Genomic DNA, 16,398 nt, shown 5'->3' with positions numbered 1-16,398 from the left:
AGTTAGGCGCCTACCTCAAGAGTCCCCCTCTCCTTACCAAGGTGTCAAAAATGTATCATTATTCCAAAATATCTCATTTTTTAGTAATATATCGTAATTTTTAACTAATAACTAATAAACCCTGTACTCAGTCAACTCTTCATCTTATGTGAGTATTTACTCATTTTTTGGTATTTTCTTTTATTCTTTGGATTTATTTCATCCCAACACTTGGATTAATCCAATTGGCCCATTGGAACCTTAATTGGACCATAATCCAAAAATTTATGAAAATGTAGACCCTTAGGCTAAGGTCCTTATACACATTTTCAATTAATTCCAAATGCAGTTCTTTTTGAATTTCTGTTTCAGGGGAATCAATTTAGACACTAGGAGGATTTTTATATCCAAAGATATCTCAATTTAGGACTATCTCTCTCTAGACTTTTTCTCTCTCTAGGCCAAAACAGGGTAAAACAAGATCTTTCTTATGTTTTATGGAGGGGAATAATTTCAAGAACAGAAGGGGAGGTTCTTACACCTTTACACCTCAAAAGCTGGAGGGAGGAATCTTACATCCTACCCCACTTAAAAAACGTGAGATACCCTCATCTTGCACAGCTGGAGGACAAACTCTTTCCCTTAAGATACAGCTGATTCTAGGGTTCCTTATAGTCTGGTCAACCCAACAAAATCCTGGGATAAAGATGCCTTCTAGAATATATAGAACTCATTATCAAATAACAATTCATTCAGAACATATCACTCATATCCTTAACACAATAATGGTCCCCACCATCAAACCGAAAATTCCATCTGAACATTCCTCCCTGGGAATTTCAGTTATGCAGGTTCTCAATTTGTCATCCCTTAATTAGATCCACTGGGTCCAAGGTCAAATAGCAGCAATCTGTTTCATCAGCACAATCCACTAATCTCATAGTGATTTTTCTGAAGTCATTATCGCCATTTCGGTTATTAACATCATTACTGGGATTCGTCCCATTCATCCTCATTGTGGTTTTGTTGTTCAACTTATCTTCTTTCAACCAGAATTCAGGAATCATCATCTTTTAATCAGAATCCAAATCAACTCATCAATTCTCAACCATAATTCTAAAATCATATCAACCAACATTCGAATTCATCATCTGGATAGCATTTTTGCTTATAATTTCAAGGTCTTAGATTTACTCGTATATATTGTCAGTAAAGAGCTGCAGATATACTCATGGTATATACGGGTAGTCATGGTCCTTGGAGTTATAAGGTAAATACCATCATATCTAGGTCTCAAGCAAGTTAGGGATTCCATACAAATGTGGTACTTCCATCTGAAGACCCAATTACCAATTTATGAATCTTTATTCTGAATATCAATTTATATGAATTCATCACACAATTACAATCTTTTACTGGTACTTCATAAATTTTTGACATTTCTTGCTTCTTGGTTGATCCACTTTAGCCAATTCGCTCTGATACCAACTGAAAGATCCCTACCCTCTCAGTGCAACGAAATCAGGGGTGCTAGCAACGGAAGTAGCACTTCGTGCGCAGGGTAGAGCCTCTCACTCGGGGCCTCGCCCATGGATATCCGGACAAGAGACTAATCCCTCGGTTCTTCCAAAACTGAACCCGAAAAGACTTCCCTTGCCCAGAAAGCATGGGCGATTCCTCCAGGATATTTTTATTCTAACGTAGTCGAGAGCCTTAACTAACCAAACTGATCCGACCGAACCCTAAGTCACATGGTCAGATCAAGGAGGATACTTGCACATCATAGAGACCAATGCTTTTTTCCTCATCAAGAGGCACAGCCGTTGATTCTTTTTTCCATAAAACAAGGACTATCCGAGATTTACTTCATCTATCGTACCATAACAGAATTGAGTCTCAATTTTTGGGATCCATCAGTCAAGCCTAACCCCATCGAGTCCGACTGTAGTGATAGGATCCATTTAGGAATTTGGTTATGTTTTGCCCCAGGTACCAGGAAAAGAGTTTCCTAGTCCCCTAGCCGGTGCTTCAAGCAAACTTCAAGATCGTCACACCACTTACACACCCAATGTGAAATTGCCTATTTCACAGATTCAGTTGTCTTTAGTATCACTGATCATAATCCTCCAAAATATCCAGTTGAATTCTAATTTCTAATCATTCCTTCATCGGTGTACCTATGGCATCATTGGTGGCAACCAGAACGCTCACCACCTGTCCACTCTCAGGGGCCTTTTCAATAGTTCCTAGCTCATAGTACCTGGACATATATTCACTTATAAAAATCCAAATGGACTCCCCAGAAGATCAGCAGGATCAACCAACAGATCCATATAAAAGAGCCATGGACTCATCCGTTGAGGAGGACCAGAAGCAAGGTCAATCAACTAGATCCATGCCCAAGTTCAGAAAACAACTCTAACACCTTGTTCCATTTTCTTCCTCGATGCATGCATGGGTATCTTCGGCCACACGAGCACCGTATGGTCAGCACCCTCTAGGATCCTTCATCTCACAGGTCACCTAGCGCTTCACTCATAGGCCGCTTCCTTGGTCCCTCATCCACCGTACCGGAAGCTCACCATTTAAATCAAACCGAGGCTGGTCAAGACCTCGGCCGACCTTGCTACACGAGACGTCCTCCATTGACTCTCCGTCAGCTGTTGCAACTTTATCACTTAGGTCTCCATTGACTCTCCGTCAGCTGTTGCAACTTTATCACTTAGGTCTCCATGACCTCATTCACAAGATGGTCAAAATGCTTTCCCAACATTCTTGACATAAAACAATCATTTAAAAACAGGTTTCATAAATACAGTTTCTAATGAACTCTCATCTTTCCACATCGTTCCACATCATTTCTCGTTATTCCACATTCTTCTAAATCAATTCACTTTGCTTAATCCACATCCAATCATATGTATTCCCATCGTCCATCATCCATTCTCATCCAATCACATCATATTACATCTCATCACATCATATTACATCTCATCACATCTATCCACATCTATCCTCACCACATCTCATCCATTCTCATCTACCCATATCCACATCATATCACATCACATCCATTTACATCTCATCTCATCCATTCACATCTACCTTGATCCACATCACATCACATCCATTCTCATCACATCTCATCCATTCACATCTATCCCGCTTCACATCACATCGCATCCATTCACATCACATCTCATCCATTTACATCTAGCCCAATCCACATCACATCACATCACATCCATTCACATCACATCTATTCCGATGATTCACATCACATCTCATCCATTCACATCTATTTACATCATCACGTCACATTCACATCCATTCACATCTCATTGCATCCATTCACATCCATCATAATCATTGCATCCCCATCCCATCATTCACATTCCATCCACATTACATCGCATCCACATCTATCCACATCATATCTCATTCATTCCATCCACATCACGTCACACCCATTCACATATCATCACATCTCTTCACATTCACATCCACATATATTTACATCACATCACATTTCATCCACATCTCATCACATTCACATTCACATCCCTTTACATCACATCACTTCCCATCCACATCCACATCCATATCCATTTACATCACATCACATCTTATCCCATCCACATCCACATCCATTTACATCACATCACATCCTTTCACATATCCTCACATCTCATTCTTATCTCTTCATTCACATCCACATCCACATCCATTTACATCACATCACATCCTTTCACATATCCTCCCATCTCATTCTCATCTCATCATTCACGTGCACATCCATTTACATCACATCACATCCTTTCACATATCCTCACATCTCATTCTCATCTCATCATTCACATCCATATCCATTTACATCACCTCACATCCCATCCACATTCATTTACATCACACCACATCTTATCACATCCACTCACATCTTATCACATCACATTTACATTGCATTCACATCTATTCACATTTAGTAACATTTTCTATTTTTGATACCGATGGGAGTTTTCTAAATTTTTGCCAATTGCTTACCCTGGTTATAGGTACTTTTTCTCAAGACGGATATTTTCATATTCTTTTTCAAATTTCTAAAGTGAAATATATTCAATATTCTTCTTTTGAGTAAAAGATTCATGGGATTTACAAAATTCAATTCTACCCATATTTTTCAATAAAATTAATAATGATCAAAATTTCACTTTTGATAAATACTCATAATTTGAATTATGCTAAAAATTCCTGTTTTACCATTTAATTATCTCAAATATCATGGAAATTCCTCTTTTTGCATTTAAATGATTGAATTCTAAATATCATGGAAATTTCTCTTTTATCTAAAATTCCTCTTTTCTTTAATAAAAATATCCAGTATTTCAATTGTGCCAAGAATTCCTCTTTTACCATTTAAATGATTGAATTCCAAATGTCATGGGAATTCCTCTTTTATCATTTAAAAATTTCTCATGCATAAAATAAATTTGTCTAAATTTTTTTTAAAATTAAATAAAAATATCTATTATTTAAATATACCAAAAATTTCTCTTTTTCCATTTAATTACATGGATCTCCATTATCATGGGAATTGCTCTTTTTGCATAAAAATAAAATTTCCAAAATTTTCTCTTTTCTTAATTACGTATTTATATATAAACACTAAAAATAATTTTTCCATGAATATGATGAAAATCATTCTTTTAGCATAGGATATTCAATCCTAGAATATGGTAGGAAGTCCTCTTTTAGCATTATGCATAAAAATAAGATATGTATTATTTTCTAAAATTTTTGCCATAGCTTCGCTGCTATTACTAATAATTTTTAATTTTTTCTAAAAAGAATAAGACATTGCAATTATGATAGAAGATCTATCCATAAACTTAAATCCAATTTATGAAATTTAAACACAATTTAAACATAAATTTAACCACAATCATAATTTTAATTATGATTAATCTACTAGAGTAGGCTATTTCTACTATTCTTCTTTTCCCAAAATGATAGGAATATCTCTTTTGCATTTAGAATCACTTAAAGTAGTTTTTTTAACTACTTATAAGAATTTACCATAGTTTTATTATCATAAAAGCATAAAAAGTCATTTTCTAACCTCTAGCTTGACAAGCTTAGAGTATGGTTTTGAATTAAGAATTTATCAATGAGAAGCATTCATTTGCTAAAGAATTAGTCATTTGAATGACTATTCTTTTGGGAGAGAGAGATATACATAAAAGGCATTCTAATTAAGCATAAAGATTATCCTCTTTGTGATTAATCATTAAAACTCTTAGAGAAAGCTTGATTTGCATTAAAATAACTAAATAGAAACTTAAGCTTGAGAGGGGTTGAGAAGTGAAATCATTGAGAATATTAATGAAAACCATGAAATTACTTTCTTACCTCTAGATTTGGCTTGCTTCTTTATCTTAGAAGGAAGCCCCAACCAATCAATTGGTTTAGTATGTTGAGAGGAAAGCTCCAAGAATTGTTGAAGAGAGAGAGAAGCTCCAAGCTCTCCAAAAGTAAAGGATTTTTAAGGGATAATAAAAAATATCATTATTTTAATGTAATACTGGCATGGTATAGTTCACAAATTTTTTTACAAAAGACTAAGGATATATTTATAGGTGAGGGAGGCCACTAACCAAGTCCAACTGGGTTCTAGAATTTTCTAGATTCAATTTGACTCAATTTAGACAAGATTTGGATCAGTTTAGCTCCCTTTTTTATTTGGTTTGATCTAGGAGAGAGGAGAGATAAAAATATCACAATTTTTTTGAATTAAAAACCCTTCCACATGTGTGAATTAGGTGCCTACCTCAAGAGTCCCCCTCTCCTTACCAAGGTGTCAAAAATGCATCATTATTCTAAAATATCTCATTTTTTAGTAATATCTCATAGTTTTTAACTAATAAACCCTATACTCACTCAACTCTTCATCTTATGTGAGTATTTACTCATTTCTGAGTATTTTCTTTTATTCTTTGGATTTATCTCATCCCAACACTTGGATTAATCCAATTGACCCATTGGAACCTTAATTGCACCATAATTCAAAAATTTATGAAAATGTAGACCCTTAGGCTAAGGTCTTTATACACATTTTCAATTAATTCCAAATGCACATTGGAAAGTTCTTTTTGAATTTCTATTTCAAGGGAATCCATTTTAGACACTAGGAGGATTTTTATATCCAAAGATATCTCAATTTAAGACTATCTCTCTCTAGACTTTTTCTCTCTCTAGGCCAAAATAGGGTAAAACAAGATCTTTCTTATGTTTTAGAGAGGGGAATAATTTCAAGAACAGAAGGGGAGGTTCTTACACCTTTACACCTCAAAAGTTGGAGGGAGGAATCTTACATATATATATATATATATATTACACCTCAAAAGTTGGAGGGAGGAATCTTACATATATATATATATATATATATATATATATATATATATATATATATATACATATATATATATATATATATATATATACATATATATATATATATATATATACATATATATATATATATATATATATATATATATATATTACACCTCAAAAGTTGGAGGGAGGAATCTTACATATATATATCATATATATATATATATATATATGTAAGATTCCTCCTCCAACTTTTGAGGTATAATATATATATATATATATATGTAAGATTCCTCCCTCCAACTTTTGAGGTGTAATATATATATATATATGTAAGATTTCTCCCTCCAACTTTTGAGGTGTAAAGGTGTAAGAAATATATATATATATATATATATATATATATATATATATATATATATATATATATATATATAAGATTCCTCCCTCCAACTTTTGAGGTGTAAAGGTGTAAGAACCTCCCCTTCTTACATATATATATGTAGGAATCTTACATATATATATGTAGGAATCTTACATATATATATATATAGGAATCTTACATATATATATGTAGGAATCTTACATATATATATATGTGTGTGTGTGTGTGTGTGTGTGTGTAAGATTCCTCCCTCCAACTTTTGAGGTGTAAAGGTCCCCTTCTGTTCTTGAAACACACACACACACACACACACACATATATATATATATATATATACAGAGAGAGAGAGAGAGAGAGGAAGTTGAGAGAGAGAGAGAGAGAGAGAGAGAGAGAGAGAGAGAGAGAAAGAGGAGAAGAGAGGAAGACGAGAGAGAAAGAGAGAGAAAGATGAGAGAGAAATAGAGAGAGATAGAGAGGGAGAGAGACAGAGACAGAGACACAAAGAGAGAGAGAGAGAGAGAGAGAGAGAGAGAGATTGAGGGACCGGGTTAGGGGGAGGAGGGGAGGAGGAGGAAGGACCAAAGAAGAGAGAAAAAATATGGAGGTATGAGTATAAGAGTGGTTGTCAAGAAAATCTTGCTCCAAACTCACAATCTCTAGCATTGACACATTGCTTTAAAAAATATGGAGGTATGAGTATAAGAGTGGTTGTCAAGAAAATCTCGCTCCAAACTCACAATCTCTAGCATTGACACATTGCTTTAAAAAGTTAGCTACATCACCTTTGTGTCGAACGCGAAAACCTCTTGACTAATCAAGAGCACCCAACTCCCCACGCTTTCCTTCTAAATTTCTCCCTAAAGCGGTGTCATTGGATCCCAGTCTAGCAAGCCCTATGCACCTGCTGGGGATCACTTTGCCTTGTTCCCTACATGAGCTTGATGCATCGCCAAAGTCACTTCGCATGCACTCACCCAAGCGTACCCAAGAGCACACCTGTGACTCTAAACTAGGGTGGGTCAAAGCCCTCGTCGTTGGCTGCCTTATAAGGATGGGCACATGGACCCAACCCATAAAAAATAGGCCCACTCAAAAGATATCCCTCTCAAAACATCCAACAACAAGGTTCTCTACATATCCATGTGCAAAAAGAGGGTGACGATGATCCGTCTCACTGTCTTTGCATACACATTCCATATACAAGACGTAAAAAAATTTGTTATAAGTACATATTCACAACTTTAAACTTTAATTGAAACTCACATACATATTCATCCATATTTCATTAATTCTCAATCATTTAGGGGTGCAAGGGAGGTTTCTCACTCAAACTTCCATCTCTTTAAGGCCTCTCAAACCTTAATGAGGGTTAACATTTCTTAACCTTTACTAATATGGTCTTACGTAATGAGCCTCTAATTACATGATTAAGTAAAATATTATTTTTAATTGTTTAAATATTATGCTTTATGTTTACAATATCTATTTACATCATTAGTGCCAGGTATGACACTCTTATGATGATGGATAGGTGTCGCACTAGGACATAGCTTAGGACTTGGAAAAATGTTAAGGTATGTAACCGTAACGTCAGGCAATTGCACTAAATCCCAAGTCTCATTTCCATATAGCATCCATCTCCTCAGCTTTCTCCCAACACACATTTCCAACAGCCTCATCAATGCATGTGGGCTCTATAACCTGTACAACTTTTGCCATGTATGCATAGTGATGTGCCACATAACCATCATAGGTAAACCTCTGCACAGGATTCTTCACTCTCCCAGATCTTCGCAGCTTTGCATTCATGGCTTCCATAGCCTTCTTTACACCAGGTGTTCTCATAGCTGGTATCCCAAGCTCCTCATCAAGGCTCATCTCTGAGCCATTAGACTCTCCATCAACATGAGAATGCCTTGCAGAAATGTCAGGCATACTAAGGGGCTCAACCACTTTCTCTTTGCCTTTATGTGTGATGTGCGTGTGATGTACTAATCACATTTGCAAGACTGGTATTATGACGCACCTGCCACTCCATGGTCTATCAACTGAACCACTAGATGAGGACTCTCTTGGTCCACTCAAAGACTGTGATTGCTGACTTGTATTCTGTGCAACCACATTTCCACTCACATCAGCCCCAACAGCTTCTTTTTCAGCAGCATACCAGCTGCTCATCTCATCAAAGATAACATCCCTGCTTACCCTCAACTCACGTGTAGCAGGGTTATAACACCTGTATCACTTTTGCTCAAGGGAATACCCAATAAACACACATTTTTCAGCTTTTGGATCTAGCTTAGTTCTCAGCTCATCTGGCACATGCACATATGCAATGCATCCAAAATCAAGTTTTCTGCCAGTAAACCTCTCCTCTGGAGTTACATCATGTATGGCTGCAGTTGGAGTCCTGTTCATGATGTATACTGCTGTAGAAATAGCCTCAGTCCAATAGCTATGTGGCATATTCTTCTCTCCCATCAATGCTCGCGCAATCTCAGCAATGTGCCTGTTTTTTCACTCAGCAACTCCATTTTGTTGCGGAGTGTATATGCATGTAAACTGTCTCCGAAAATCATTCTTCTTCAAAAATTCAGAGAACTCATTGGAGAAGTACTCTCCCCCTCCATCTGACCTTAGGCACTTTACATATTTCCCTGTTTGCTTTTCAACCATAACTCTGAAATTCTGAAAATGAGTGAACACCTCACCCTTCTCCTATGAAGTATACCCACACTTTCCTTGTGTGGTCTCATCAATAAATGTCACATAATACCTGCAGCCTCCCATAGACATGGTCTTCATATGACTCCATACATCTGATATGCACAACATCTAGTGCATTTCTGCTCACATTTCTGTCACGTGGAAATACATGCTTTGTTTGCATTCCAAATTGGCATGCTTCACATATTTTCTGCATATCTTCAACTTTAAACTTTGGCAGCCCTGTCACAATTCCTTTTGTCTGCATAGACTTCATTCTCTATACATTCACATGTCCAATTCTTTTATGCCAAATGTATGTGTCTGCAACGATTCCTGAACCATTTGCAAACATTGCAGCACTCACTTCAGGCATGTTTACATTCAATGTAAACATTCTGTCCACTCTGTTACCTTTTGCAACTAACCTGCACTTGTCTTTAAAGTCATCAACATAACAACCATCAGGATTAAACCGAACCTGCAAACAAACCCTGCTCAATCATTTGGCAACCTGAAGCCAGATTCTTTGTTATGTTCGGAACATGAAGTACATCTGCTGCAAGGTACTTCACTTTGCTATCCTGCATAGACAATGGCACATCTCCAACATGGGCAGTTGGATGAGCAGTGCCATCCCCTATTGCCATAAAACCTGGTCTTTCAAGGTTTTTCATCTCCTTGAACCACTCCCCTACCATGACTTGTCATGTGGTTTTAAAAAAAATGAGATATTTTGGATATAATGATTCCATTTTGACACGTGTAAGGAAGGGGAGTCCCTTCAAGGAGGCACCTACTTCACATGCTTGAATGAGTTTTAAACTCAAAAATAATGTGAATGTGGATATGGATGTATGAATGTGGAATGTGGATGTGGATGTATGAATGTGGATGTGGATGTGGATGTATGGATGTAGATGCGGATGTATGTATCTGGATGTGAAAATGGATGTATGGATGTGGATGTATGGATGTATGGATGTGGATGTGGATGTATGGATGTGGATGTGTGGATGTATGTATGTGGATGTGGATGTGGATGTATGAATGTGGATGTGAAAATGGATGTATGGATGTAGATGTGGGTGTATGGATGTATGTATGTGGATGTGGATGTATGAATGAGGATGTGAAAATGGATGTATGGATGTAATTGGTTCATGTAACATTAAGCTTTTAGCATTCTATTTAGCACCACCCACTACCGTGGTTTAGGCTTGAAGGCATTGTTGGTTTCTCCAAGAGTGCTTAATAGCCTTTTGCGATGGCTTAACACATTGTTGGTTTCTCCTAGAGTGCTTGATAGCCTTTTGTGATGGCTTGAAGCATTTTTGGTCTCTCCTAGAGTGCTTGTTAGCCTTTTATGATGGCCTTCTAGGCATCCAAATTTTAGTGGAACCTTATGTGGCTAATACATTTTTGGGCACACATTGTTGATTTGACTTCAAATATTGGTGATTTATGGTGTTGTGAGTTAGAGAGGTTCAATTAAATATTATAAAATGGTTATCGAGGATGGGATATTAATGGTAAATGTTTCCATGTTCATGACGATTCTTGTTAAGCAAAATTATTTTCATTTTGGGAGTTTTATATGAGATTCCTTGTCTGCTAAAGACGAGTTTTATATTAGATTCCTTATGTAATAAAGACAAGGCTTCCTTGATATTGGGAGTAATTTCTTAAAGTTTATTAGTGGATTCCCTAGGGTTTGGTTGTCTGAAGTTTAGTAGTTGATTCCTCATGGAGTGGTTGTTTGAAGTTTAGTAGTTGATTCCTCATGGAGTGGTTGCTTGAAATTTAGTAGTGGATTCCTCAAAGAGTGGTTGCTTAAGGATTCCTCAGGGAGTGAAGTTTAGTAATGGATTCCTCAAGGAGTGGTCACTTGAAGTTTAGTAGTGGATTCCCTAGGGAGAGAGGTTATCAATGTCAAGGTTGGGACTTGAGTTGAAAGGGCTATCCTTGAAGTTAAAGAAAATATTTTTTCCTTTATGATACTATTGGTGGGTTGTCACTTCTTCAACTCCTAGCTTCCAATACAATTGTCTTCTCTTGTTAGTTGATGCAACATTGAGTGGCTTCAATCCACTCTTTCCCATGCATGATTGTGTCTTGACTAGCATTGGCTTCAATCCACTCTTTCCCATGCATGATTGTGTCTTCACTAGGCATAACTCATAAAAAATCTACACTTTCATGAATTAAGGCCCATGTGATAAATATATTTGCACATGGTACCTTAATTTTCCAATATAATGGAACGTATGATCCATATGGAGTCAAATTTGATTTTTCTTGAGCTTTTCCATGCCTCCTTAAACATAAGATTATGTTCAGGTTTAATGGGAATAATAACTTATTTCATTAACAAAACATTCTTTAACATGGTAAATTTTAACCATGCCCTTGGTTCAATTTATTGTTGTTGCGTGTTTTCACCTTCGAAATAGTTATCTTCGGATTTATTATTGCATGTTCTCACCTTAGAAATAGTTATCTTGGGATTTGCCCTTGATCATCTTACTTCATTAACAAACCATTCTTTGTGGTAAATTTTATCCATGCCCTTGGTTAAATTTATTGTTACATGTTCTCACCTTAGAAATAGTTATCTTGGCCTTGATCATCTTGCCATGTGAGGGAACTTATGTTTTAGGTCTTCCTTCACATAGGAAGATGTTTCACCCTTTAATAGCTTCAATCTCACACTTCGGCCATCCCAATTAATGTGGCATTAGCTATCTTTGATCCATTCTCATCCAAGTATTGTGACTATACTTCTAGAGTTCTAGTAGGTGTGCTACAAGAAACTTTCCAAAACTAACTGATCATTTTCAATGTGTATGTGGCTTAATAACCACTTATAGAATTCACACTAAATATTCCATTGGCATTACCACTTTAGACCATGGTGTCTAGGCTATAGTAAAATAAGCCCATAGAGGAGCATTGAGCTTATGCTCCCAATCTCATGTACTTGCTTTTTTAGTGTTTTTCTGAAAATAGCACACAATACTTTTAATGTTTTTGTGAAGATAGCACACAATATTTTAGTGCTGCTTTTGGCTTAGCCATTTTCTTTGTGAATAATAAGGTGATGATTTTCCATGGACTTCCAAATGACATACCATTTTATTAATAAAATGTGTTCTCTAGTTATTGACCAATTCCAATGACCAACCAAAGCCCTCAAAATCATATTCTCATATAGAAACTTAGAAATTATCAAGGTATTAGCTTTTCTTATCGCTTTAGGTTTCATCCATTTGGTGAAATAATTTGTTGCGACAATGATATAACAAGCTTGTGAATTAGGCTAATTTAATAAGCCCCACAATTGTCAGTTCTCAAAGGGTTGTTGAATCATGATAGGTGTGAATGGCATCTTAAACTTTTGTTGAGGTATCGTGAATTGTTTAACACTCATAACCCTTAGTAAATTTAGGTACATCATGAAATAAAGTTGGCCCCACCATACTCCTACTTGTAAAATCTTTTATACAATGGATTCTATTACATCCTCTTGCAACACCTCACTGTGAGCTTGTTTGAAAACATCTTCCATTCTTTCTATTCTTGGGGCCGATGAAAATCTAAAGAAAACTTATGGCATATGCCATTGGCTACACCCATTCATTCCACATGTCTAGCTTAGGAGGTTTGGATGGATCATGTTTTGATAAATGCATGTAGATTACTAGACCACCAAGTGGTGAAATCCTCCTCCATCGAGACTCCTGTTCTTCTTCTTGAGCATCCAACACCCACTAAGTATTTTGAACAGATTCTTGTAAAGAAACATGGAGTAATTTGAGCCTTTTGTTCCAAGTATGATAAAATAGCATCATCATCATCGAAAGATAAGATAGAGAGTACCATACAATGAAAATAGATTGGGTGCAATCTTCCCCCCCTCAAGCGTGTAGCTCCCCTTCCACGACTTGAGTATTTTAAGATTTTTATTAATAAAAATAGCCCAAGGAGCTAAGAATAGATGAGCGTACATATTGGGCTTCCTTCTCCCACTTTTGGAGTATTGCTTTACACATTTTTAACCATATGAAATCTCCTTAGGTTTGTACATATAAAAACCTTTGCCCAAATAAAATAGCTAGTGGGGCTTGTTATTACAAAAAATGACTGTGCACATTTACACCTATACATTAATCCCAAACTGAACATTTTGTTAAATTGAATCCTACACAAATTAAATCAAACATATTTTGTATAATTAATAATTTATTAAAAATATGATAAAATATATACATGTACAGTCCTCCTGCTTGAGGAAGCAATTGTCCTCAATTACATAAGAAAAATGCCAAGAGAACAGGATTGTTGATGTCATAACTTGCAAGGTAAACTCAAAGGTCCGAACATGGCTTAGAGGCATAAAGGCATGGCTCAAAGGTTCTCATGGACATGGAATACCAATCAAGAAAACTTGTGCGATACCTAAATTGGTGATCGTCACACTGATTATCAAATAAAAAATAACATGTACAAAAAGATCATCTTCATACCATCGCACAATCCACCAGCCATACGACACCTCAATCGGTACCCTCGTATAGTGCGACACCTCAATCAGTACCTTTGCACATCTCATACAGTGCGACACCTCAATCGGTATCGTCGCACTTCTCGTTGCTATACTCATACGGTATCCACATCGTCCCCACAGATATAGACAACCCATAATAATCAAATAATGACCATACACCATACGAACCAACTGAAACAAATAGTGAAGGCAGTCACACAAATGTTTGCCAGGCGTAAGTACCCAAGGAATCACCCCTCCATATGAACAAACTGAAACAAACAGTGAGGGCACAAAAACATGCCATATACGGGTGTCCCGATATACGGTAGCATAAATGCATGAGAGGATGGCTTTATGATTGGGTGTGGAAGACTAGATCTACACTAATAAATGCATATGCAGTGAACCAATCAAATGAATGTATGTAAGACGAGTCTGTGTGTCCCATACCACATAGGCGCATTGTACATACACACATAGGATGGTAGAAAGATAGAAGACATAAATGTGTCTGGAGTAAGTATATAAAACCAATCTAATGTCCCATACCACCAGATTAATTTTATACATTACTTCCTTCAGAATAAAAGTTTGAGGGGCAGAGTGGCTAGCTCCCTCTGAAACTTAAATTCCAACGTAATTTTTCTCTGTTTAGAAATTTCATTTATTTTATTGAACTTGAACTAATCTTATTGTAAGGTTTATTAATTAGATTATTAGGTGGAAAAGAGATTATAAAAAAACTCATGAAAAAGTTATATAAAAGAAGCTGAATATGTATACATAACTCCATTGTTGGTGTCATTGAAATTATCTATCAAAAGAATTTGGACACTCAAGGATATGTGAGATTATAAACCAAAGTAGATGAAATTGATTAAGGAAACAAGTTTGGATGATGGAGGGTTAATTTACTTTTGAAGTTGACATAAACTTAAATAATAAACACGAAATTCAACAGTAGAGAACCGTACCTTTATATATATATTTATTCAATTGAAATGATACTTTACATTGAGAAAAATGAGAAAGAACATGAATGGATTATAATTCCATACATAACTACGGGTTATGACTTTATAAGAAATAAAATCTTGAAGTTTTATCAATGAATATTTAAGCATGATCAATATTGTAAGAATAGGGATGAGAAACTTACTTGGAATGTGTTTGAGTCATTGTCTGAAAGATAAAACCTATTTAGAAATATTTGACGAATTATTTACTAAGCTATGAGGGATAAGAACTTACTTGCAAAGTGATCAACCTTGCTACAAAATACATCATTAAAAGGTCACAAATATCATAAGTATAAGCGATATTTTAATTATATGAAAAATAGGGGAACTTACTTGTGAGTGATGGAGTCATTTTGAAAAATAAATTTTAAATGTAGTTCCAGGATTCATACATGTCGAATTAATTAATGTCAATTTTAAACACAAAAAGCAATTAATGAATTGGTTGAATATGTACTCACATGATGTTGGAGAAGCACATCTACATGGTAAAATGTTAGATAAACAAATGTACATATGACTGATGCAACTAAAATTTATAGATAAGAAAATTTACCTCAAGGTATGATGAGTCGAGAATAAAACAATAAAAGTGGTGTGGATTAACTTGTTTGAGGCTTAGATTATCATAAATACCTTGATGTTGAGAATTACCCTCTAGTTCGAAGAGAAGTTGTCGTTGTCATGGTTGACTCGAGAGAAATAATAACCCTTGATGAATCTGTAAAAACAAGGTCTTACAAAAGTATGAGACATTGTTGATTTTTATAAAGTTTTGATGTTGAGCCATGGATAATTCTTTTAAGATTTCGAGTTTGCTCAACATTGTGTTTCCTTGCATTCTATGGTGTTGAATCTACTTGAAGCTCGTGTTTGAGTGGTATGGGCCTCGTGTACGTATACTTTTGAGTTATAAGTTCTCAAGCTTATAAAAATTTAACCTTAATCAAGGCTTGATTAAGCATAAGGATCTCTCTTTTAAAAAACACCCAAAAATTTAAGCTTGCTATAGCTTTAACTAAGGTTAGGTTTAAAATAAGGTCTAAGCTCTAATGTCCTCTTTCTTTATAAAGCTAAAAGCTTTAGCATAGTTTTTATTACAAAGCTTAATTTAAAAGCTTTATATATCTATGTATATATCACTAAAAAAAAGCTTAATAAAGCTTTTTATTAAGGCCTTCTTCATAGCTTTCTAGTGTTGCTGGCTAGAGATGGCCAGCCAAAAGGCATTTTTAAAGAATATAACACACACATATATATATCTCTCTCCTAGGCTTCAACTAAAGCCTTATTTTTAGGGCTTGACTATAAAAGGGTCGTGGCCCTAAATATATATATTTAGCATTGAGCTTTAATTAAAGCCTAAGTTA

The sequence above is a fragment of the Cibotium barometz genome, chromosome 8 (genome assembly GCF_041138505.1).
Source record: "Cibotium barometz isolate CiBa-2024 chromosome 8, ASM4113850v1, whole genome shotgun sequence".
Classification (NCBI taxonomy): Eukaryota; Viridiplantae; Streptophyta; class Polypodiopsida; order Cyatheales; family Cibotiaceae; genus Cibotium; species Cibotium barometz.
The sequence above is the reverse complement of the archived record's forward strand: the minus strand, read 5'-3'. Positions refer to the sequence as shown.